The sequence below is a fragment of the Eubalaena glacialis genome, chromosome X (assembly GCF_028564815.1).
Source record: "Eubalaena glacialis isolate mEubGla1 chromosome X, mEubGla1.1.hap2.+ XY, whole genome shotgun sequence".
NCBI classification, from domain to species: Eukaryota; Metazoa; Chordata; class Mammalia; order Artiodactyla; family Balaenidae; genus Eubalaena; species Eubalaena glacialis.
This window is the reverse complement of record NC_083736.1, coordinates 101,827,263-101,851,547: the sequence shown is the minus strand read 5'-3', so window position 1 is coordinate 101,851,547 and position 24,285 is coordinate 101,827,263. Positions and strand designations below refer to the sequence as shown.

General features: G+C 40.5%; 1 pseudogene; it reads right to left on the bottom strand.

Annotated features, from left to right (window-relative positions):
- Positions 1-23,423: 23,423 nt before the first annotated feature.
- LOC133082250 (cytochrome b5-like) lies at positions 23,424-24,016 on the bottom strand (annotated as a pseudogene).
- Between the last annotated feature and the right edge of the window lie 269 nt (positions 24,017-24,285).

Here is a 24,285-nt window from a genome sequence, read left to right as displayed (position 1 = left end):
TGAATAAAGCATTATGGCCTCTAGAGACAGCTATGTGTTTACCAAAATCCTTTCCTTCTTCTTGCCATGTACATAACTAGACTATATTTCCCAACCTTCTTTACAGTTAGATGTGGTTTTGTGACAGAGTTTCAGCCAATAGAAAGTGAACAGAAGTGATGTGTGCCATTTAACAGACCTGTCCCATAAAAACCACTTTAGGTGTATGATCTTCTCTCTCCTCTCCCATTAATGGGCTGGATATGGGTTCTCAAGAGGACATTAGAAGCCACATGTTAAAGATGCTAGCACCTCCATCAGCCTGCATCCTGACTGACTTCATGGGACAGAATACACAACATTAACACCCACCCTGCCATCACTACCTGGACTTTAAAGGAGTGAGAAATAATTTCTACTTTGTTATGCCGTTGAGATTAAGATTTGGAGATTTATCTCTTACCGGAGTTTGAATTAAATCAAGGTCCACGGAGATTGCAGCCTAGTGGGAATACTGTAGAGGAGTGTCCAATATTCTATGGAAACATAGAGGAGGGAATGACCAACTTGGTCTAGGGCAATAGCAGAAGACTTCATAGACTGTAACATTTGAGATGAGTCTTGAAGGGGATTCCCCACAGGAGACAGTGAGTCAAGTTGAGGGCAGCATATGCTAAGGCCTCCGCAATGAGAGAACTCAACTTGAGTATGGCTGAAAAGTAGAGGCAATGGGATTGCGGGAGGTCCATGGGGATTCAAGCACTGATGAGAAATGAAAAAACTGCCAAGCTACTCTTTGTCTATGTGATCCCAAGCATCAGTATATTCGGAAATATATGGAGGTTTGTGTGGGTTAGCATGAGACAGTCTCCTTCATGATGTCAACCCAAGCCAGTTCCCAGACAAGACAGGGGCCAAAAAATGAAGGCTGTGACCTCAATTCTTGCTGTTAGTAAGTCTGGATTCCCTGACTCCTATCCTGCACCCCATCCCTCAACATTCTCACCCCTACCCACTGGAAAAGGAGCCCAATGAGTGGCCTTGTCATCACCACCAAGTCCCCTCCCATTCACAGAAATTGCTTTTCTGGGCAATAATCTGCAGGCTGTGCTCTGCAGCTGGAGCCTGTGAACACCTTCCAGGAGGCAAGATCCCAGGAGTCAGGAGGCAAGATCCCAGGGGCCAGGAGTCCAAGGGAAAGAGAAACCACCCGCATGTTTTTTTGTATCTGATTAATTTCAAACAAATATTACAATGCTTTATATGTTCTTGGACAGCTCTCCAATATCCTGCAATTAGCCTTAAATGGATACGCTCCACACAGAAAGATGGAATGAGGGTGACTCTGATCTGTGGGTGTAGAAAAACAAGTAAAACTGTAGACTGAACTGGAAGGGAACTTTGAGATCATCCAGTTCGAATGCTTTGTGCAACAGATGAGAAAACAGGTTCAAGGAGAGGTCATGGTTTGCCCCCATGTCACAGAGTGAGTCCATAGCACAGACAGGACCTCTAGGTCTCAACTCCCAGCTCAGTGTTCTTTCAACTGTACTCATCAGACATCTAGACCAGTTGGAAGAAGCATGCTGAAAGTTACTGATGAAGGAAATGGTGGGTGGTTCCAAGGCAGGGAAGCTTAACATCTGGCCAAAATGTTACAGACAAGGGTCAGTCACATGCTTTCCTTGTATGGTCTTTCCACTGGATTGTGTGTATCTGGAAACAAAATACAGAAGAAAAATTAATTTGAGCCTGTGTCTGGTCCACTTTGTAGAGGAAGGAGACAGTCACCTTTGTGATCTGGTTTGAGGAGTGCTGAAGAGGCTCTCCTGCCTCAGATGATCTTCCCATCAGCCTGCTATTCCAGGTAAGTATTACCTTTCTTTGAGGTTGCCTTTAAAAGAGCCTTGGAAAAAAACACTAAAGACTGTTTCCAGCCACTGAAATCTTAGTATGAACTAGGCATATATTTGATTTACAGAGGTTTTATCAATTCACATTGAGGAAAGCAGTGAATAATGTAAGCCAGGGGCCTGACCAAAGATCATGGGGTGTTTGGATTTCTTTAGAACTCTCCTGTCCATCTAGAGAAAGTACCCCTGCTTTGAAGATTAACTGCAGTAAAAAAATGTCCCAGAGACTTGGATGGGGCCTAGAAATCCTGCCTCATACTGCAAGCTCCAGGGAGCTCTGTTGTGTGCATGCTTTAATCCTAATCACTGCCATCCAGAGGTGTCACTGGTCATGCCCTTGAACTTGTCACACAAAGAGTCCTCTCTTCACCTCTTTCTGCACCTGGATTCACAGCAGTCACTCCTGTTCCTGGTCCCTGGGGTTAGTATAGTGGGGTACAGCTTACAAAACTCTCTCCCTGTACCTTGTAAGACAGGTAGAAGATATAGTCTTATGCTTCTCATTTTACAAGTGGGAAACCTGTGGCCCAGACAGATTAAGTGACTTGCCCAAAGTCACAAAAGCAATAGAGGTAATTGTCAAATCAAACTGGAACCCAAGTGTTCTGTCTCCAAACCCTGTCTTCCTTCTCTACATTGGTATTTCCCAAAGTTTTCTCCACAGAGCATAAGTTCATTGAGAATCATGTTGGCAGAAAGAGGAATTCCATGATATAATACGTATTTTCTTCTTTTTCTACTCCCCTTGTGGTGATACACTAGGCACATAAACATGTTAGAGGCTCTGAGACGTAATCTGTATAACTCAGAGTTTCCAAAAAGTATTTATGAATAAGAAGAGTTCACATTAATTGAGTACTGTTCCAGGCCTTGTGCTAAGTATTTTACATGCAGTAGCTTATTCTATCCACCAAACATTCTTATGACCTCTGTGCTGTGCTTATTCTCATTTTACCAATGACAAAACCAAGGCCCAGGTGACTTGCCCAAGTTCACGCAGTGGGAACATGACCAGGAAGGTTCTTAAACCCAGCCATTTGATTCTATGCAATATTTGGCCACAAAAATTTTCTGCCCACAAGCCCTCTTTATATCCCACAGAACTAGTCTCTTGCAGAATCAATTTTGGGAAGGTAGTTCCCCCATTCACCAACCTCTTAACTATAACCTTGCCTTGTTCTCACTGCTTCATCTTTCAACACCCAGAATCACCCAGAAAATGGGTTACTTTCAACCACTGAGCAAAGAACTTACACACTGGAAAATAAGACAGATATTTGGTTACAGGAGGAGAGAGAAAGGTGTAGAGAATATCAGCACTGTGCCAGGAAGGGAACCAGAAAGATGAGACATCACCAACCAAACAGGCCTGTTTCACACTTTTGCTCTACATGCTCAGAGGAAGAATCAGAACAGAATTCTCAGTTGAATCAATCAAACTTGTCTTCTCTCTACCCAGTGGGGCAACTGGAGTGATATAGATCCACTGCGGGCCTGCTGCTGATTGCAATGCCAGGTAAATGGATCACATAGGGTCAGTTCAACTGAAAGCAGCATTTGAAACCACTGGATAGTGGTTCTGTCACTGGGTGTGCATGAACACACATGTGTACACACACGGATGTACCGTACCAAAAGAGGCACTGACTAATGAGGTCAATTCAGTCAAACAACCAGTCAATTTAATGGAAAGAAAAAATGTAAGTCAAAGGAGATGCTTGACTAAACTGGTCAGTCGATTCAATCTAGTCACTCAGTCCATAGGAAAGCTCCAATAGATACAGCTCAGTTGTCTCTGGGGATATAGACAGCAATAATGAGACCCATGACCCAGGAAAAGAGAGGTAAATTGCAACACAAAGAATTTAGGTTAAATGTCAGGGAAAGTTTTTTGACAATAAAGGGATGTCTAAATAGCTCCTTTGAAAGGAATTCACAAGCAAAAAACAATGGAAAATTTTCAGTAGAGAAACAAAGCAGGAGAAAATATTTGCAACATGTAGGACAGATTAAGAGTTGATATCCCTCATATTTTTAAAGGCTCTTACAATCTGATATGAAAAAGACAACCCATGCAATAGAAAACAGCAAAGATGATGAACAGGTTAATCATTGCAGAAAATCTCTACTTGCTAACTTAGAATCACAGCAGAGTATCTCAGAATGCAAATGGCAAAGCCATATACAACAATACGAAATACTCAAACTTACTAGCAGTCAGGGAAATGCACATTAATATAACAAGGAAATACTTTTTACCCTTCAGATTGTAAAAATAAAAACGTAGAAGATTGTTAGTATTCAATATTGGTGAGCACCTCCTTACATTGCTGGTGAGAATGTGAATTATTTCAACTTTTTTCTGTTCTGGCAGTAGTTATAAAAATCTTAAATACAGGTATACTTTGATCCAGCATTCTTACTGTGGGGAATATATTCTGCAGAATTAAAAGCATAAGTATATATGGAATGTAAAGCAGCATTTTATATATATACATATATATATATATATATATAATAGCACAAAAAAATGGAAACAACATAATATCCATCAATAAGGGGATGGTAGACTAAATTAAGGTACATCCATTTAACAGAATATTCTTCAGATTTTTTTAATCAGTTAGTTCTATACTACTCACTTGGAGGAATGTCCATGACATATTGGTAAGTAAAAATAGGTTATAGAATAATGTATATAACACACTACTATATATAAAATAGATAAACAACAAGGACCTACCGTATAGAACAGGGAACTATACTCAATATTTTATTATACATATATATAACTGAATCACTGCTATACACCTGACACTAACACAACATTGTAAATCAACTATACTTCAATTAAAAAAATAAATTTTAAAAATTAAATTAAATTTAAAAAAAGAATAATGTATATAGTGTGCTTTCATTTTTGCAAACCAAAAAAGGGGGGAAGCCTATGCATTTACGTGTGCCTGTACATATAGAAAAGTATGGAAATACATACATCAAACTGATAATACGTATTTCATTAGGAAGATAGAACTGGAGAAGGAAGAGGGGAAACAACTATTTTTTTCCTCATACAATGCTTTACTTTTTGTTACAGTGGAATATATTACATTTCTGAAGTAGAAAATATTAGCATTTTTATTAATATAATGAAGGAAACATCACCTTTTTTAGTTAGCAAAAATTAAAGTGAAAATACTTAAGGCATTTTTGACTTTTAAAATACTTTATCCCAATACTCCAAGGTCTAGTAGGAAACAACAGATGACACTTTCCCGTTCCTAGAACCATTCTGTGAAAATCCAAGAGAAAGAATCCTTTCTCCCCACTGATTAGAAGTTCTGTCACAGTGGAAGCTGGGCTCTTGGGAAACTATGCTGTGGAATCAGGGCCAGAGGCCAGTGCTGATGCCCGGAGTGTATGTTCATCGCACAGGATGTGTGACTACAACCAAAATATAAAAACCTTGTTTCTTATGTGTCACATAGGCTAATTCTAAAGGCATTTCCCCCCAAAAAGTCCAAAATATTTGGACTCTAGTGGCTGCTTTGGTGTAAGCATGTTTCCCCAAGGTTGTTATTTGGAAGGACAACACAATCACTTCAAAGTGAGTCCCATCTGTTAGTGTAAAATGTTCTGGTCTGTTGATATAAAAAACACAACAAAAGGGCAGTCTCATTTTACGGCCCCACCAATTCTGCTAAGTGCAATAACTACCTAACCATGGATATTTGCACCATTTAATTCAACCTTTATGGGAATTGCTCCATTTGTTTCGTGTGACTTATTGCAGAGCTATCCTGTTGTCAATGCACTCTCAGGGTCCTGAGCCCTGCATAGTGAAAGCCGACCTCATTTTGAAAGCCCAAAGGGTTCGGTGGTTACTACTTCTACTACCACCAGTATTGAGAGAGGCTACCATTTTTTTAGAGAGAGAATCATTCTTTAACTATATAGCATGAATCTCTTACTAGATAATTCTTAAAAAGCTAAAAGAATATTCTTTAACTTTTTATTTGGGGGGAAGAGTATAAAATTGGAGAGGCTACCATTCTGAGTGCCTATTCACCATGTGCCAGACATTGTGTCAAGTGACAAAGAAACTGAGTCACCAGGGGGTTAAGTAACTTGCCTAAGGCCATGCAGCTGGTATAATTTGGAGCTAGAGAATGAAACCAGTCTGATTCAAAAGGCTTTGCTCTCATCCTCTTTGTTATATGCCTTAAAGGGCCACAGCTTTTAGTCCTATTCAGTCATTCATTCATAGAATAATTCTACCAAATTTACTGAGCATCTACTATGTGTAAGCCATTGTGCTGGGGATACAGAGAAAAGTGAGATACCATTCTACTCATGACAAACTTACATTCTGGCATAGGATATAAGTAAGCGACCATAAGTAAGTAATGTAGTATGACAATGTAATATACACCAGGAGCCAGGAGTGCTTGGGAGCATGTATGAGGAGCCCCCTGTCCTGCCTGGGGAAGACAACTGTTTTAGGTCCAGAGAAGGCTTGATTGGAAAGAGACCATCTCAACATGTATAAAGGTCAAGTCATGGATGCTGACTTTTCTTTAGTATTTCTGTTAGGATCTAAAAAGTATAAGATATAAGAAAGCACCTAAAATGGAAAAGGTGGAAAGAGCCATGTGAAAAGAATACAATCTTCCCATTAAAAAAACTGAGAAACATTGAAGTCCCTGAAATTAGTAATGATGTGCTTATTCATTAGGTACTTTCACTAACGCAATTAGAAATAAAAGCAAAGCACTTGATGAAGTGCAAGCAGAGCAAAGCTATCAGAGCATGAAAGTTGCTTGAACTGCTTGAAATACGCAAACAGGTAACTGTGGGTCAGCTTTCTGACATCTGATGTGTGTGAGAAAGATTCTCTATCAGGGTAAGTACTATCTGGGGTAGATTATTTGAAGTTTATTGTGAGAAAGAGAACTAAGCGTATGGCAGAATTTATGTTTTTTAAAAAATTACTTTATATTATCTTTTCTCAAAAAGACAGAATATTTAGAGATAATAATTGATGCTGTTATTTTAATAAGAGGTTTTCTTTCATAAGATAAAAAGGTAGTGGGTTATGTTAATCTAGCTGCTCTTAGTTTCACATTAGAAGATGACCATGGAGTGGGCACACAAGACCCAAATATTCACCTAAGCCAAAAAACCTTGTCATTACCATGGATCTAAGCAGACAAAGGGGTCAATTTTGCTCGGGAGGTTGATGAGTGCTGTGGAGGAGAACAAGGGTGTGAGTATGGGCTCATTAGATTGAGCCAGGTGTAGAAGAAGAAGAAAAAGGAACCAGCTACACCCTGCCAGCAATAAGTCAGTGAATACCAACTTTGTGAAGAATGGTGTGCCATCAACTTCTAGACTAAGTCATGCCGAGAACAAGTGATGACTTGAAATCCATAGCTCATATGGAAAACTTTCTGCTCATCTATTGCTTCAGGAGATCTTCTCTCTAGGATCTCAGTAACTTGGTTGGACTTGCAGTTCAATTCCTTCAGGGTGGTTTCTGCCGTTTGAGAGAGAGTGGAGGGGGAGAATGTTGGAGATAGCCAACGTATACCAGTTATCTATTGCTGTGTAACAGATCACCCCAAAACTTGATGACTTAAAACAACAATCACTTATTTGGCTCATAATTTTGTGGGTCACCTGAGTGGTTCACTGGGCTGGGATTAGAGGGAGGCAAGTGAAATGCCTAAGGCACAACATTTAAGGAGGCACCCACTCATAGGGTTGTGCAATTGTCAACTCTGTACTTGCATGATCCTAAGAGTGAGTGCCTCCTTAAAATTTGTGCTCTAGGCACTTCACTTGCCTCACCCTAGTGCCTGCCCTTGATGATTCTTCTGATCTAAGCCAGCTGGGGTGATCTCTGCTGGGTTCTTTCATGCTGTGGTATAGTGGTCAGGTTGTGAGTCGGCTAACAGCTAGGTGATCTAAAATAGCTTCACTCACATGCCTGGCATTTGGTAGCCTATTGACAGGGGCAATAGGGGTGACTGGGCCCCATATTTCTCTTCATTAGGCAGGCTAGCACAAGCTTCTTCACCTGCTGTCCTTTACAGATTCCTGTAAGCAGTGAAGGAGAGCGAGTCCCAATGTGTGAGCAATTTTCAAGTCTCTGTTTGCATTACATCTGCTACTTGTTCCAATGGCCAAAACAAGTCACACAACCAACCCCAGAGTGAGTGTGGAAGGAGATTATACAAGGGCATGGAACAGGGAGATATGAACAAGTTGAGACCATTACTATACCACAATGTCCAACAGTAAATTACAGAAATGAAAGAGAATGGCTGTGGTGAATGCATCAACTGAATAAATAACCAATTTGTAATCAGGAGAGCACCAGGGAAGGATTCTCTCCAGACTGCGTCAGCCAGTCAGGAAGGAACTTCCTCACTGAAGAAGTGAGATTGCATTGATACAGCATATGCATTCCTCAGAGTTTCAAACATAGGCTTTCCAAGGACCTGTCCCATGTGTGACTTGTTCCCTAAATCTCTATGTGGTGAGAACCCAGAGCAGGACGTCTCCAACACTCCCACAGGGCACACACCACGAGAGAAATTGGGGATTCTATCCACAGAAATTCCTCCTCTGGGAGAGGTTGAGAATCCTTGTTTTAGAGGAAAAGCAACCTTAATTCCTACCCCTAAATACATAAACACCATTTTGCCATTGGATGTAAGCACTACTTCTGTTTGAAACTCAACTGCTCTCCAAATCTTCCTCTAGTTACATAAAAAAAAAGGTTACCATTTTCCTAATTGGTTATGGATAGAATTTGGCAAATAAACCAATAAAAATATCTGGACATTTACTACTCCTTTTAACCTCATCTCCTATTTAGCTAACCCACTCCAGTTCTATCTGGAATTGGGAGCCTGACACAGCCAACCACATTGCCCCAAATCTGTCTTGTAGCAACTCTATGGCCATTTTGACAATGAGAAAAGATCCTTTGCTCTTGTCTTGGGAAGTCTGAAGAGAAGAATTCTGAAGAACATGTTCCTTGCCTGCTAGGAGCTTCCAAACACCAACAACACTGATGTGTGTAAACAGGAGGACAAGGGAACAGTGGTTGGATGATTGTGGAATCAGTCGCTTTACATGGTATACAAGCCTATCCCTAAACAAGCCAGTTGGAGCAACTGTCAAAGACAGTTCTTCCCCAAAGTGTCAGCAGTCTCAGTCACTCATTCTTTCCCTGGAAATCATTCCAGACAAAAAGGATCTGAGATGCTCATTTTCACTTGGTGGAACCAGAGAGCACATTATTCACTGGTGAGATGAGCTGACTGTATTTTATCAATTTACAGTTATTCCCCAGGCAGATCATCAAAATGCAGCTGTTTGGGGTAATTGTGGGAAATGTATTCAAATACACGTGAGATGGGTCATCTTCAGATGAAATACCAGGGAACTGAGTTGGGGCTTATTTGTGAATACGCACAGGAGCGTTGTTTGAAGAAAACTCCCAAACTGTTGGCTTAACGAGGAATCTGAAGCTGTAATGGGAGCACTGGGGAAAAGAATGTCTCAGACCTTACACCACACACAGCTTGCCCAAGAGGTAGATCAATTCCATCAAGAGCCAGCTCATTCTCTAAAACATTAGGTATTTTCCTGCCGTTATTTAGGAGCAACTTTTCCCTTTCACCATATCTTGACTGTAAATGAGAAAGATAAATAGGCTCTTTTGAAACTGAAGGCAATTAATTCTAGCATCCAACATTTCCAAAACCGTTTCCATGACCTTCCCTATGATCCCTAACAACATTGCTCATCCTAGGACAAAACATTCATTTAAGGAGCAATGTTCTACATCTGCTTTTTGTATGCTCACACTGATTTAATAGGCTTTGGTGGAGTTACCTCTCAATTTTTGAAATGCAATTGGTTTTGGTCCCAACTGGGTGTGGAGGAAGGTGACACCACTAAGACATTAGATTTTATCAGGATAATGGTCCTCTAGCCTGCTCTTTGGGAAGAAGAAAAGTCATTGGATTGTAGCACGATTACACAAGGGCAGTTAATGTTGGGTTTGAATACTAAGCAGAGGAGTTTGGGCTGAGCTTACCCTCCCACAGACACTCTCTACTCCATTTATACTGATTATCTCATTGTCATCCTAACTTCTATGTTTCTCATTACTATATTTCCCATGCTATTTCTCTACCTGGAAATACTTTCCTCTGTTTCCTTTGCCTATCAAAATCTTAATAGGTTTTTGAAGCCTAGATCAAGTCCAATATCTTCTGAAAAGTCTTCCTTGACTGCCCCCAGACTAAGGACATCTCTCCCTTTTCATAATCAGTAACACCTACACTAGCACTTGGCTGTGTACCTCTTGTATTGTTCTGTGCCCGTTTCATAAGTATTAGCCCTTTCTCCCTAAATGGATTCTAAGATCCTCAAAGGCAGGAACCACATATGTTATGTTGTTCATGAAATACTATCTTTCAATACACACACAGTGTCTATAAGAGCATCTTGTACGAAGCAAACAATAAATGTTTGTTAATTATCTATGTGTCAGTGGGAAGTCAATAAAGTGTCTTGAGTATGTCTTTTAATGAAAGCAAAGTCCTCAGAATTGTTCTGAGGCAAACTTAAAGAAACAAAACATATCAGATTGTTTCCATGGCTGATAAATAATATTCCAACACAATTAGCTAAATTGATTCACCCTACATGGAGAATTTGTGGAGAGGTGGCTACTTTGAGGGAGAGTGACGACTTCTGTTTTTACATGTACATGTAGTATTTTGGTTGAATAATTAGTTAAGTGACTGGGGTTTATGAACTATTATTTTCTACTTTTCAATCAGTGGTTAAAATGTCAGATATAACCTCAATGGGGAGATAGCCATAGAGCCAAGCTAGCCCAGTGTCACCACAGCCAGGATGGCAGCATGGGGAGATCAAAAGAACCCTGAACCAGGGAATCAGGAAAGCCAAGTTTGAGTTTAGTCTCAAATCTAGCTGGGTGATTGATGAATTGGGCCCTTTACCTCTTTGAGTCTGAGTTTCCTCATCTATAAAAAGATGACAAATATCCCAAAAAGACTGTAAGAAGATAAGAGTCACCACATCTTAAAACTGGCTGAGACAAGGTCTGAGCAGACAAACAAACAAACAGCAGGACATTTTCTTTGCCAATTCTGGGCCGCACCACAGTTACAGCACACTAGGTGTAGCTGATAAGCATCGGGAGCTGTCCGCTGCTGTAGAGTTCATCCATCTGACAAGGCCAGGCGTACTGTGCCTTATGAACCCAAGCTGTGTTGAAAGCCAAGCCAGTGTTTATCACTATCTCAGTTCACCCGCATGTCATCCAAGTCTCTCATGGAAGGGGATGTTCTTTTCAAGCAAGAAATTTTACTGAATGCCATAAATATAAGCTGTCACCCCACTTCAAAGTTTTCAGGTTTGGTGTTGCTTGCAACACTTCTCTTTTAGGGAGAAATTCAAATGCTCTTCAATTGCATAGGCTGTGTTTTATCACTGTGTTGGGGGAACAGAGAGATGAAGGTTAATTACTTTAGTCAGACAAAGAGTATTGAGGCCAAAAAAAGACACTACCGACAACCTACAGAAAATGTTAACGGAATGAACGGGTTAAGTCAGCATTTTAAAAATTCATACTGTTATTCATTTAACAAATGTTTTCATGAGTAGATACTCTGTCAGGAGTTGTGCTACGTGCTGCTTCAGGAGAGGACAAAGTAAGGTTCTCCTTCTCCATCCAGAATCCTGTCTCCCATTCTGACCGCCTCTCCTGGATGCCATGGTTAAGATGCTGGAGAGATTAGGGCTGTAGTTTGACCTCCTTGGAACTCTAAGTCAAAACCTCACAACTCATACCAGGGTAACCCATCCTAGAGGGTAAACCCTCACACTGCAGTCTTCATCAGATTTCTCAGTCATCAGAGACAAGGTGCACAAATATTAAAAAGAGACACATTAAAAAGAACGTGAGAAAAGCAAGCAAAAATGATACTAAGAATGTAAATAGGGGGAACAAAAAATAGCCATGAAAATCACATTAGTCAGCCTCAAAAAGGTCAGATGAGTCAAATGTTCCATGAACTTTCATAGACTATATGATACTTCTTTCCACAGCCAAGGCTGGTGTCCTTGGACCTCCAAGGCTCTAATCCATTGTGGGAAGGCCCAGGGGTAACCATTAGGGAGCTGGAAACCCCTTAATTGAATCAATGTTAGTCTCTAAGAACAGGAGAAGGAATCTTCTGCAGAGACTCAGTAATCATTTGTTTAATGGTCCCATCGTAGGCACTGGGGGATCTAAAATGAGATCATGGGTGCCCCACAGCTGGAAAGAATATTAAAAACTGGTTATCCAGAGGTGAATGACACTTGGAAATCCAGGTAGAAAACCAATATCCAGGATATATGTTGGCAGATAGCTGGGCCCCAACCACTGGGTTAGGGGTTTATGACAGGATTCCTGTCCCAAGAGCACATAGACAGAGTAGAACTAGAGGTACTAGATAGTTAAACAAGACAAAATGAGTAATCAGGAAATAAGGCTGCAGGGCAGTTAGAGCTGGAACACAAAGTCGGGTCTCGCCTAAAACAAGGTTAACCTAATGCCCTTTCCCAGAGTATCAGACTAGGAGGCTGTTAATCCTTCCTGACCAAGGCTGGGAATGGTCCTTGAGAACAGATGGAGCCGAAGCCTACAGGAGGAAAGCAAGTAGCCTCAGCTCTGGGAAAAGGAGAATATAGAGTCTCCGAAGCAGAGAGCATTTGATACTCAGAGTCCTGCCATCTGATAGGAAGCTAATAAAAAGAATCCAACCAAGGTTTTATTGGCTAACTGTGTCATCCTTTTCCAGAGCACATTTATATTTTAATCCAAGATAAGAAATAAGTAGAGTGCCCATGTAAATATATTTCTGGATGGAGTTGGTGGTAGGGAGTGCAGAGTGCAGGAAGAAACCTAGTGGACCTAAATGTCACGTGGTCTAGGTGTCCCAGAGATACAAATTGCCTATTTTATATAAAGGAGGCATCTGAATTTTTTGCCTGGATTGCATCTTGAGACTATATGCTGGGAAGATGGACCTTTATAGAGTTGAATCCACTTGCCCACCCCTACATCCGAGAGAAAAAGAAGGCATGGAGCAGAGAGTAAGGCCCACCCACAGAATTGAAAGCAACCACCTGAAGTCCATCTGGACTTGGGTTTTCCATTTGAGGAGTCAGAAACAGTTGACCAGAAACTATTACATAAGAAATCGTAAATTTTACAACTTGGCTCCACGTTTGCTATTTGTGCTTGTTCTCTTGTAGTGATTAGCCTTCAAACCTGTCGAGCAGCAAACTTTTTCTATAAATTATCAGATAGTAAATATCTCAAGCCTTGCAGGCCAGCTGTAGTCTCTTGTCACAACTACTCACCTCTGCCATTATAGTGCAAAAGCTGTCATAGCCAATACGTAAACCAGTGGGCGTGGCCGTGTTCCAATAAAACTTTATTTACAGAAAGACTTTATTTACAGAATGCCCAGATTTGGACAGGGGACTATAGTTTGCCAACCACAGCTCTAGACCCTCAAATGGCGGAGGGTGAGGGGCCAGAAGCATCAGCAGAGGTGAGGGGCCAGCGCGATTGCCATCAACTCTGCAACCAGGCTTAGGGGGAAAAAGTCCAAGCTGGGCAGCCATGGAAGAAGGGAAATTAACAGAGACTTCGGGTCCTGCTGCTACAAGGGAAGAAAGGATTTCAGAAAGTAGGTCTGGCTCTTAGAAGAGACACTGAGTTTGAGCAGTGGAAATCCTTGCGTGGTGCTCTCTGGTGGTGCCTCTGAAATCACAGCACACAACTACTTCCTCTATTTGTCCACATGGCCAATTCTGGAATGGACAAAATGTAGGTGAAAGAAAAGTGAAGGAGGAAAGTAAACTCAAGGGAGCTTGGGAATAAAGAAGCCTGACTTTTTCTTATTCAAACAGCTTAGGCAAGAAAAAGTCTGAGAGTGCCTAGGACCCTGGCATAGGGCCGTGAGGCCTATGGGGAGATTTGAAAATGCAGGTCATAGTTATAGCAGTTAAAGGAGTAACTAGCAGTCATTAAAAGAACTCTTCTTGAGGTCTGAATTGGACTGTTGAATTTTTCTTGAACTGCTTTGAGTGTACAAATGTTACACTTTGTCCTCCAGGGCTCTCCGGTACTAATAAGTGTGCAAACCAACTCCGAACTACACGTATAATGCAAAATAGATTTATTCGGGTGAAGCAACTTGTATATATGCTTCGAGATAGTCTATTGGGACATTTTTCTCAACTGTGCCCTGCAAATAACAACTGGATCCTAGACACATAGCCAAATTTTGTAGAATCCAACAATAGTCCCCATGGGAATAAAAACCCCTATTTCTCACTGTGTCTTCTGACATCTTAGCAGATACTCAAAGGTGAAAGGCACTTAGAAGACAAAAGATTTGTTATCCCAACCCCAAACTTAGTCTGCTCCAGGTCAAAACGATCTGATCTTGCTTCTTCTGAACTCTCTCCAGAAAGAGAAAGGCACACCCAGGAGGACTGTTCCAACTTAGTCACAACTATGGGGTAAGCCAACTAAGTAACTTAGGGGGAGGGGGAAGGGAGGTTTACAAAAACACACCCTCGAGCATGTGTGTTCACTCTGGAGCCAAAATGAATCTGAAGAAGAATGAACTCTTCATTTTCCACTTAGTTCTCATTAGGTTTTCTCTCTTTTGCTGTGTGAGCAGAAGACAGTCTCCCTGGTGAATAAGAAAGGCTTTAAACAGAATCTAGACAGAGCTCATGAATCAGACATGATGGAAAATCGGTGACTCCAATTCATTAACCCAGGACCGTGACCCCTCAATGGCAGAGAACTAGAAATTCTACTCTGTTGGTTTATGGGGCCATCTGAATAAGCTGGGACAATTTAGAAACGCTGAGCCTTTTCAAATACATTCATCTCAATCATGTGTCTGTAGATTTGGCCTAAGTCTAAAGAGACTCCATCTATTGCAAATTTGTTTGCACAATTAGAGACATGCTTGTATATGTTATGAACCATATTTCAAATATGGCTCTCCTTATACCAAGACCATATCTACAAAAATAGTCAACTGTTTTGATTGAATTGACCAGGAACAATTTAGATCTGTTCTACCTGCTAGCTGAGATTCAACTAATAGTACTGTTTCCACATTTAAATGACCTAAATAAAAAAGTATTCAACGATAATAGCAACAATTTACCATAGGGTCCTGCATCTTAACCCAAAACACAAGTCCTTTCTTTCTTCTTCTTCTTCCTCTTCTTCTCCCTGCCAAGAAACTAACAAACTTGAGTGGCTAGGCAGTTTTCAAGCATTAGTGTTGATAATTAACAACTTTGATATCAATTACAAACCAGTGTTTTTAATCAAAAGGTGGTCTAGTTTATTAGTGGAAATTATGTTAATAGTTGTGATTTCACTTTGTCAGATCGGCTTAGAGTCAGAATTGGGCATGGTCCATAACACGTAGGTAGAAAAAACAGGCAAATGTCAATCTCTTGGTTGATACATGTCTTGACTCCTCATATCATGTCTGGTGTCCTGGTTTCCCCGAGGAGGAGGTTCAACCCTTTATTGACCTGTGTCTATCTTCTGGATTGACTGGTCAGGAATAATTTGCTCATCATTATCTATTTGATAACCATCCTCAGGGCTGTTCTGGTGACTGATTCTATGGCAGTCTCCACTTGGCTTTGACCCTTTTACTGACTTTGGAGTCTCAGCCTAAGTTTTCGATTGCGGCTTAATAACTCTGACCCCTGACTGGGCGGGACCCTGGACTGATTTCTCCTGGCAACTTCATTGGGTGTCCTATTTTCTAACCTTAAACTATGGCTCTGAAATTGGCTCACACATCTCTGCCTTGTTCCTGCTATCTTCGTTTGGGAAGAAGATTTATCTTCTGATGTTTAGCATGAGAAAAGTGTTTGATTTCATGGTCTTGACAACAAAAATTCCTTCTGCTATGGTCTGGAGTTCTCAGCTATAAACTGGGGATAGTAATGCCTATTTTGCTTGGTTGTGATGAGGATTAATGAGACCATTGCATAGACTGAGGCTGAATACATGTTTCAATTCAAACAATGTTTACTGACCGCCTACCACGTGCCAGACACTGAGAGTTACAAAGATGTAGAGAACTCTTGGGTTAATGGGTGAAGTATCCACATATACAATGTGATAAGCAGAGTGCTGTGAGAGCCCAGAGGAGAAAGAACAGCTAACTGCCTGGGAAAGTTTGAGGTGGGCTATGATGAATATAATTTTGGCAGGTAGAGAGGAAGGAAGTCGGGTGGGGTTAACTGGGGAGTATATTCAAAACACAAGAAACAATTCAAAGCAAGACAAGGCTGGATTCAAATCTTTAATGGCACTAAGAACTTGAAAGACATATAGTGCCTCCTTCCATATGCCATTCAAAATAAACATTCTGTATAAGGAAGTATAACTAAGTTCTGAATTTTCCTAAGAAATAATAAACACTTCTATAGTTCTTACTGTGTCCCAGGCACTGTTGTAAGCATTTTACATTTGTTAATGCATTTAATCTTCATAATAATCCTATGAGACAGATATCATTATTATCCTTCATTTTACAGGTGAAAAAACTGGGGCTCATAGAGGTTAAGCAACTTGCCCAAGGTCACACTGCTGATAAGTAACAGAGTCAGGATTTTGACCCCAGTTCATGTTCTTAATTGCTATGCTATACAGCCTCTTCAAGGTGATACTTCTCTCTCTGTCTCTGTCTCTGTCTCTCTCTCCCTTCCTCCTTCCTTCCTTCCTTCTTTTCTTTCTTCTGAGAAATGAAATATCAGCAAATTGGCCCTTGTATCCCCTTTGCTTTTCCTAAACATAACTTTAGACTTTATGTAAGTGTATGAGTGCTTCTCAAACTGGAATATGTGTCATTATATACAGAGGGTACATGAAGTTAGAGGATAAGCAAGGCTCATCTTCTTGGAGCATCAATTTTATTCAAACACATATGGTTATATGGAGCAAAAATTTACTGAGCACTTAATATGAGTCAGGCATTTAGTCCTCAAAATAACCACATGAGGTGGATGATATTATTATCCTCACTTTAATGATGAGGAAACTGAGGCTTATAGAGACTAAGTAACTTGTCCAAGGTAATAGTTAATAATCAGTGGAGACAGCCCAACTTGAAGGTTAACTTAAAGCCTGGTCTCACCGATGCCAAGTACTTGTAACTACTGTGCTCTACTTCTTTAAACTGATGCCAAGTACTCATAACTGCTATGCTCCACTTGTTTTAAACACAGAGATTTAGTAGAAAATAAAATTCAAATGCATAACACTTTGAAGAAATATCAAACTTGTAGCCAGCTACTTTAGGCTACAAACTCAGATCCCACTGATAGGGTAAAAATTCACTGTCTTTAGCCACTATGGCTACTGTTGTAGGGGAAAATAAGAAGCCCTCCTAAAAGTGAACATACCCAGAATTGGAAGAGACTGGTGGATTCAATGGGCCCCATTCATATTGACCAACGGAGATCGTCTTGTGAACATCTAATTCTGCTTCCCTGTACCATTGGGGGTCTCAACAAGAAACAGATGACACACTCAAAAACAGGAGAATTCGAGAAATGTTGAATAAGGAGCTATTTTCCCCCCAGCTTCACTGAGATATAATTGACACATAAAAGGGGTTATTTATATAAAAGTGGATGGGATATAGGGGCCACATCATGGATAGTGCAGTAACCCAGAGCTAGTAGCAGCAAAGCTATTACCAGCCCTAAACCTGAAGGCACAAGGTAAAGGATGGTTGCTGGAAGGCAGAGGGGAAGGTGGTGTGGAGAAGGCTGCCTTGAGAGGAGCAGTGACCTTGGTTGAGGGACACAGCCACCCCTAGGAAACCTCACAGTGAGAGAGCCAAGGGAATCAATACTCTGATCTCCCTCTCCTCCTTCCCTCTGACCTCCTGTGGGAGTTTCCTATTAGCCAAACTCAGCCAGATGCCAGAGGGCAAGAGAAATTCTTGATGTAATCATACAGTTCAGATTTCAGAGGGCAGAGAGCAAGGAAGAAAAGGGCGAAGAGGGGATTTAGAAAGGGCAAATAGAAGACACCCCACACAGTTCCCTTGTGACAGCGCTGTGGCAATGGCGACCTACAAGAATGTCCTGTTACCTCTTTCTGCTGATACCATGCAATCTCAGTAGAAGTTACCTCCAAGACATCATTCTAGAGCTTAGATACTAAAATTCACGTGTATTAATTAAGAAATTGCTAGCTATTCTAATACATAAACCCTAAATTCTCAATGACGTAACACAGTAAAAGTAGTTCCCAGTCCAATGTGAGTGTTCCTAATTGTGGAGGGCTCACGTGGACATTGAAGACCCATATCCTTCCATCTCATCCCTCTGCCCTCCCCAGGGCCCTCAGAGTTCTCTCCATTCAGCTGGTAGATAGGGAGATGGACTAAAGTCACTGCTTCTTAACTACTTTGGCTTAAAAATGACACAAAGCAATTCCTCCAAAATTCAACTAAATGTGAGATGTCCTCATCTAGCTGTGAGATGGGGCTGGGAAATGCAGTCCCCAGTCACATGGTCCCTCTAGATGTGACAGAGGCTGGAAATGCAGTTCTTGGCTGGATAGCCACTATCCAACAGCAACTCTACAGCATGGAATGGGAGCAGGAAGCTTTGGGAATCATTTAGACATCTTTGCCACAGATAGCTCCACAGACTGATATAAACTTAAATTCTTCATACAGACTCACAGATATCCTATCAACCATTTAATCAAGCAGTTATTTCAGGCTGTTCTGTGGTAGATGCTATGTGGGAGGAAAAGGGAGTATCAGGCATGGTAACTACCCTTAAACGACTTAAAGTATTTGCAGAAGCATCCAGGTAAAAAAGCTAAAATTGAATAAATTATTCAACTGTTTGCCCGTTCCTTGTGCTTGATACTGTGGAAGCATAAAACATATGAATGATTGATTGAAGTTATTCCTGTTTTTCATCTAGATATTTGCAGTCTCTCCACACAGACTCAAATAATTGTACCACTCTGATTAAAACTGGTCCATCAGTTTTGTTAAACTACCAGTAAACTATTTGGTTATTCAGAAAATACAGTCACGCATTTTGTCTGTAGCTGGAGCAATAGACTTGCGTCCCCTAGTCACTACAGACTAGCCCCCTCATCCCACCTCAGTATCCTCAGGCCATTCATTTAATCCCAAGGAATAGTTATTAAGGTGCCTAATTTTATTATCTCATGAAAAGAAAAGAATTCCAATTAGTTACATGTAATTTTACCCCAAGGTTCCAACCTCTTATTCAATTTCTATTGATTGAGGCTTTTTCTTTTTTCCTTCCACACATCCTTTAAGGGTACCTTCTTTATTTTATTCTTTGAGATTGAATTTTGTTAAAAAGGGCAGTGACACACAGGTCAGGTTTGCTTTGTAAAAGCCAAAAGCCGCCTGGCAAAACAATTAGCAAGGGGACTGTGAGAAAGGCTGGAATCCACAGATATAGACAAACATCTGCATTCCTGACATGCCAATCTCATGTTTTGCTGGGGGAAAAAAGTTACACTTCTAATGATGTGAATATGTGAAAATCTTCTTTCTCCTTTAGATCAAGAAAAAGCTGTAATAGGTTTTAAAATAAATAAAGCAGCAGCTACTGCCTGGCCTGCCAATGAAGTCATGGAGAAGTCTACATAAAGAGCCTGGATAATTGAAATCCACAGTTATTTCAAAACCTTAAAAAATTAGCCTGCCAAATTTTCAACCTCCTCCTCTACCCAGCCAAGAGCTGCTCACCAGAAGCAAGACCAGCTCCTTTAAATTGCACCTCCTTTTCCTGGCCTTTCAGGCTATGGATTTATGCTAGAAGGAGAGCTTGGAGCTGACTACAAGTCCTAGATCATGGAGAGGCTACCATTGCTACAGCCATATAGTGCTGATCAGATAGAATCAAAATAAAACATCTTAGAGGATTCACTGGACATGGCTTTGTGACTGGCCACACTTCCTCTAGTACAGCCTTAAGCTACTGTGTGGTAGGGAAGAAGGGAGTCACACCAGTCCAGCAGCCAATCTTGTACTTACGTAGAACAGGTGGCCATTTATGGAATGTTCTTTCAGTGTTCCAGGAAGGCCCTTTTGCCCAAACTAACTAGTCTTCCCCATTTCTGTGCTGAAATTCTCTTAACAAAGCCAAGATCTCCCTTTCACAGGTAGAAGTAAAATGAAAATACTAACCCCATGAGAGAGCCGGGAACACTGACGTCCACCAGATCTCTGAATGACGAGATTAAGAGAAAAAGAAGACCTGGGAGTTCAGAGACCATGCTTTTAAGATTTCCCCTTCAAGCTCATCAATTTGTCTGAGGAAGGAAGTGTAAAAAGAAGATTCAGGTAGTGAGAAAGGCAACCTAGACAAGAACAGCAAGGCCCTAAGATCCTGAAGGGTTGCCAGAGCCAACTCCGATGTTTTCAAGTTTCCTATTTGGCTGAGAATGGATTCACTTTTATTTTTCCTGCTTGGGTTTCAGTGGACATTTTCACTCGTGTCTATGTTCAATTCTGGAAAATTCTCAACCATTAAAATCATGCCTCCTTGTTTGGGATTAACAGATACTACTGTATATAAAATAGATAAATAACAAGGACCTATTGTATAGCACAGGGAACTATATTCAATATCTTGTAATAACCTATAATGGAAAAAATCTGGAAAAGTATATATATATATATATATATATATATATATATATATATATATATATGAATCACTTTGCTGTACACCTGAAACTAACACAACATTGTAAGTCGACTACACTTCAATTAAAAAATGATAAAATAAAATTATGCCTCTTCATTATCCCTATTTTCTCTTCCTGGAACTCCTATTTGATAAATGTTGTAACTTCTCATTCTATCCTTCATGTCTCTTTCATATTTTCTCTCTCTTTAGCTCTCTATCCTGCATTCTCGGTAATATCCTCATTGAGAGATCTCATTGAATGAAATCTCTCATTCAATTCAGTAATTCTCCCTTCAGTGATATCTAGTCTATTGCTGTATGTATCTACTAAGGTTTGGTGTTCAATAATATATTTTATAAATTAACTTTATTGAGGTATAAATTACATGCAATAAAATGCACCCATTTAAGTGTGTGGTTTGATGACAGATGTATATATTCATGTTAACAGTCACTCCAATCAAGATATAGAACATTTCCATCACAACAGAAAGTTCCCTCATGCTCCTTCGCAGTCCACTTCCCTCAAGTCTAAAGCAACCACTAGGGACTTCCCTGGTGGCACATTGGTTAAGAATCCGCCTGCCAATGCAGGGGACACGGGTTCAATCCCTGGTCCGGGAAGATCCCACATGCCACGGAGCAACTAAGCCCGTGAGCCACAACTACTGAGCCTACAAGCCACAGCTACTGAGCTCACGTGCCACAACTACTGAGCCCACATGCCTCAAGCCCATGCTCCACAACAAGAGAGGCCACTGCAATGAGAAGCCCACGCACTGCAACGAAGAGCAGCCCCCACTCGCCACAACTAGAGAAAGCCTGCGCACAGCAACGAAGACTCAACACAGCCACAAAATTAATTAATTAATTAATTTTTAAAAAGATAATTGGAGAATATTAAAAAAAAAAGCAGTTACTAACGTTATTTATATATCATAGATTACTTTTGGCTGATCTAAAATATGATATATATGGAAGCATACAATATGTATTCTTTTGTGTCTGGTTTCTTTTGTTCAGCTTACTGCTTTTGAAATTCACACGTTACTGACAGTATCAGAAATTTATTCCTTTTTATTACCAAGTAGTATTCCATTTATGGCTATGCCACAGTTTATCTATTCACTAGTTTATGGACATTTAGATTGCTTCCAACTTTTAGCTATTACAAATAAAGCTGCTATGAGCATTTGTATACAAGTCTTTGTGTGGACATATGTTTTCATTTCTGTTGTGTAAATACCTCCAAATGGAATTGCTGAATAATAACTAGGTGTATGCTTAACTTCATAAGAAACTGCCAAACTATTTTTAAAAGTGGCTGTGCTGCTTTAATATGCACCTGTAATGTAAGAGAGTTCCGGTTGCTCTACAACCTCACCTACATGTGTTTTTGTCGACTGACAAAATTTTTTTTTAATTTTAATTTTATCCATTCTAGTGGCTGGGATTTGGTATCTCACTGTTATTTTAATTAGCATTTCCCTAGTAACTAATTATTTTAGATACCTTTTCATGTACTTATTGGCCAATTAGCCATTCATATATATTCTTTGATGAAGTGTCTGTTCAAGTCATTTGCCCATTTTTTTTGTTGTTGTTCCAGGCTTATGTTTATTAAAATCTAAACAAAGGATTCCTCTGCAAGGTATTTTCCCATGTGATAGAGACAGCTGCCCCACTGCCCTCCTACATTCGCTCTAACTTCCAGTGACAAAAAAGGCAGAGGGTGATACATGTCACTGATTATAAAAATCTATGCTCTGTAATTTAAACAAATTCCTTTCCAATGTGTTTAGTTATTTCTGAAGAACTCCATGGCTCATCAGTTGGCCAGCAGGCCAATGGACAATCACCGCTAACTACAAAGTACTTCGAGTCTATAAATTCATCTCTCAAGTTTTGACATTTAAAGAAAAAGCACTGCACAGAGAATAATAAACAAAGACGGGATGACTGAATCAGTCCACACCAGAGTTCTTCATGGCCCATCACCAGAGCTAAATTTCTTCAAAAGTCAGATTCCAAATGTCCCACAATCTCTTTCAAATGTGTGTTTTTACAGATTAGGGAATCAACATTTCTTTATAGGAGCACGTAAACAGTTTTCACCTCTGAAGGAAGAGTCTGTAAAACCTGAGAAGCTGTATAACTGAGAATCTCTTCCGAATGACATGTTTAAGCTGAGAGAAGGGACAGTGGTAATGTTCTCTCATGGTTCACAGGCTTTTGTTGATGTTGCTGGTGTTTTTAATCAAAGAAAAGATGGAGTATCTTTTCTAGGTCTTGCAGGCCACTTTCTCTTTTTATCATCTATATGATTGTTCAAGTAGAACAATTATTAGAAATCTTTAAACTATTATTTCTGGGCCTTCCTTAATTTCCTTGAAAAAAAAAAACTACACTGGAAACATGCAATACCTAATTATTCAATTAGATGAAGCAGCACAAGAAGAGATCCAAGGACGCCCCTGCTCACATCAGAAAGACAACTTGGATCTGAAAGATTAGCACATTCAATGACCGCCAAATAATCAGATTCCAAACATTACAGACAATTACATATCAAATAGCCAAACATGGTGGTATATTTTAAAAGATTGTGCCCACAGTAAGCAAATGACATAGTGATGGAACATCAAAACAAAGCTGATGAATAAAAAGGCACACTCTAAAAATTCAGGAGTAGAAAGAACAGTTCTTTTTGGTTTGTTTTGTATCTAATGTAGGAGGAAAGGAAAACAGGTGTATTCAAATCATTTTCAGGTCAAGGGTTCTGTCAGCTGAAGCAGTTAAAGGTGGCTTCTTTCTCCCAGGACCAAAGCAGTCTTTTCTTCCATTGGCTTCTGAGAACGTGTTTAGTGTTCCGATGTGTAGAAGTGATACATCAGGGCTACAACCAGTGCTGAGATGGCTGGGATCACCCAGTTGGTCCACCAGCTGGAATTAGAATCAATAGTAGTAATAAGAGTTTCTGAAGGCTTGGTTATCTTTGACCTGTCATCCGGATGCAGCTCCCCAATGATAAACGTTTTGGACAATTCTCGAGCATCTGTAGAGTGTCCGACATCCTCAAAGTTTTAAGTAGCATCATCTCCAGCTTGTTCCCTTAAGACTTCTTCCCCACCAGGGTGCTCCTTCAAAAATTTGGTCAAATTGTACGCCTTGTAATGCAGGATCAGCCAGGTGCTCTTGCCGTGGTTGTGCTTCTGGATCTCTTCCACGGTGTAGTACTTCACGGCTTTGTCGGACTCCTCGGCCATTTCGGAACACGGCGAGCCTCAGGCCCTAAAGGGAGCAGCGGAGCCGGGCAGAGTACAGCGGGCATCTCCGCGAACTTGCCCCGGGACATTCCCCGCGGCCCGGCTCTGCTCCTGGGCAGGAAGGCAGGCCCATTTGCCCATTTTTTAAAAACTGAGTTGTTTATGGCTTCTTAGTATAAAATTAGAAATGAAAAAGGAGAAGTTACAATAGACACCTCAGAAATACAAAGCATGCTAAGAGACTACTACAAGTAACTCCAGGCCAATAA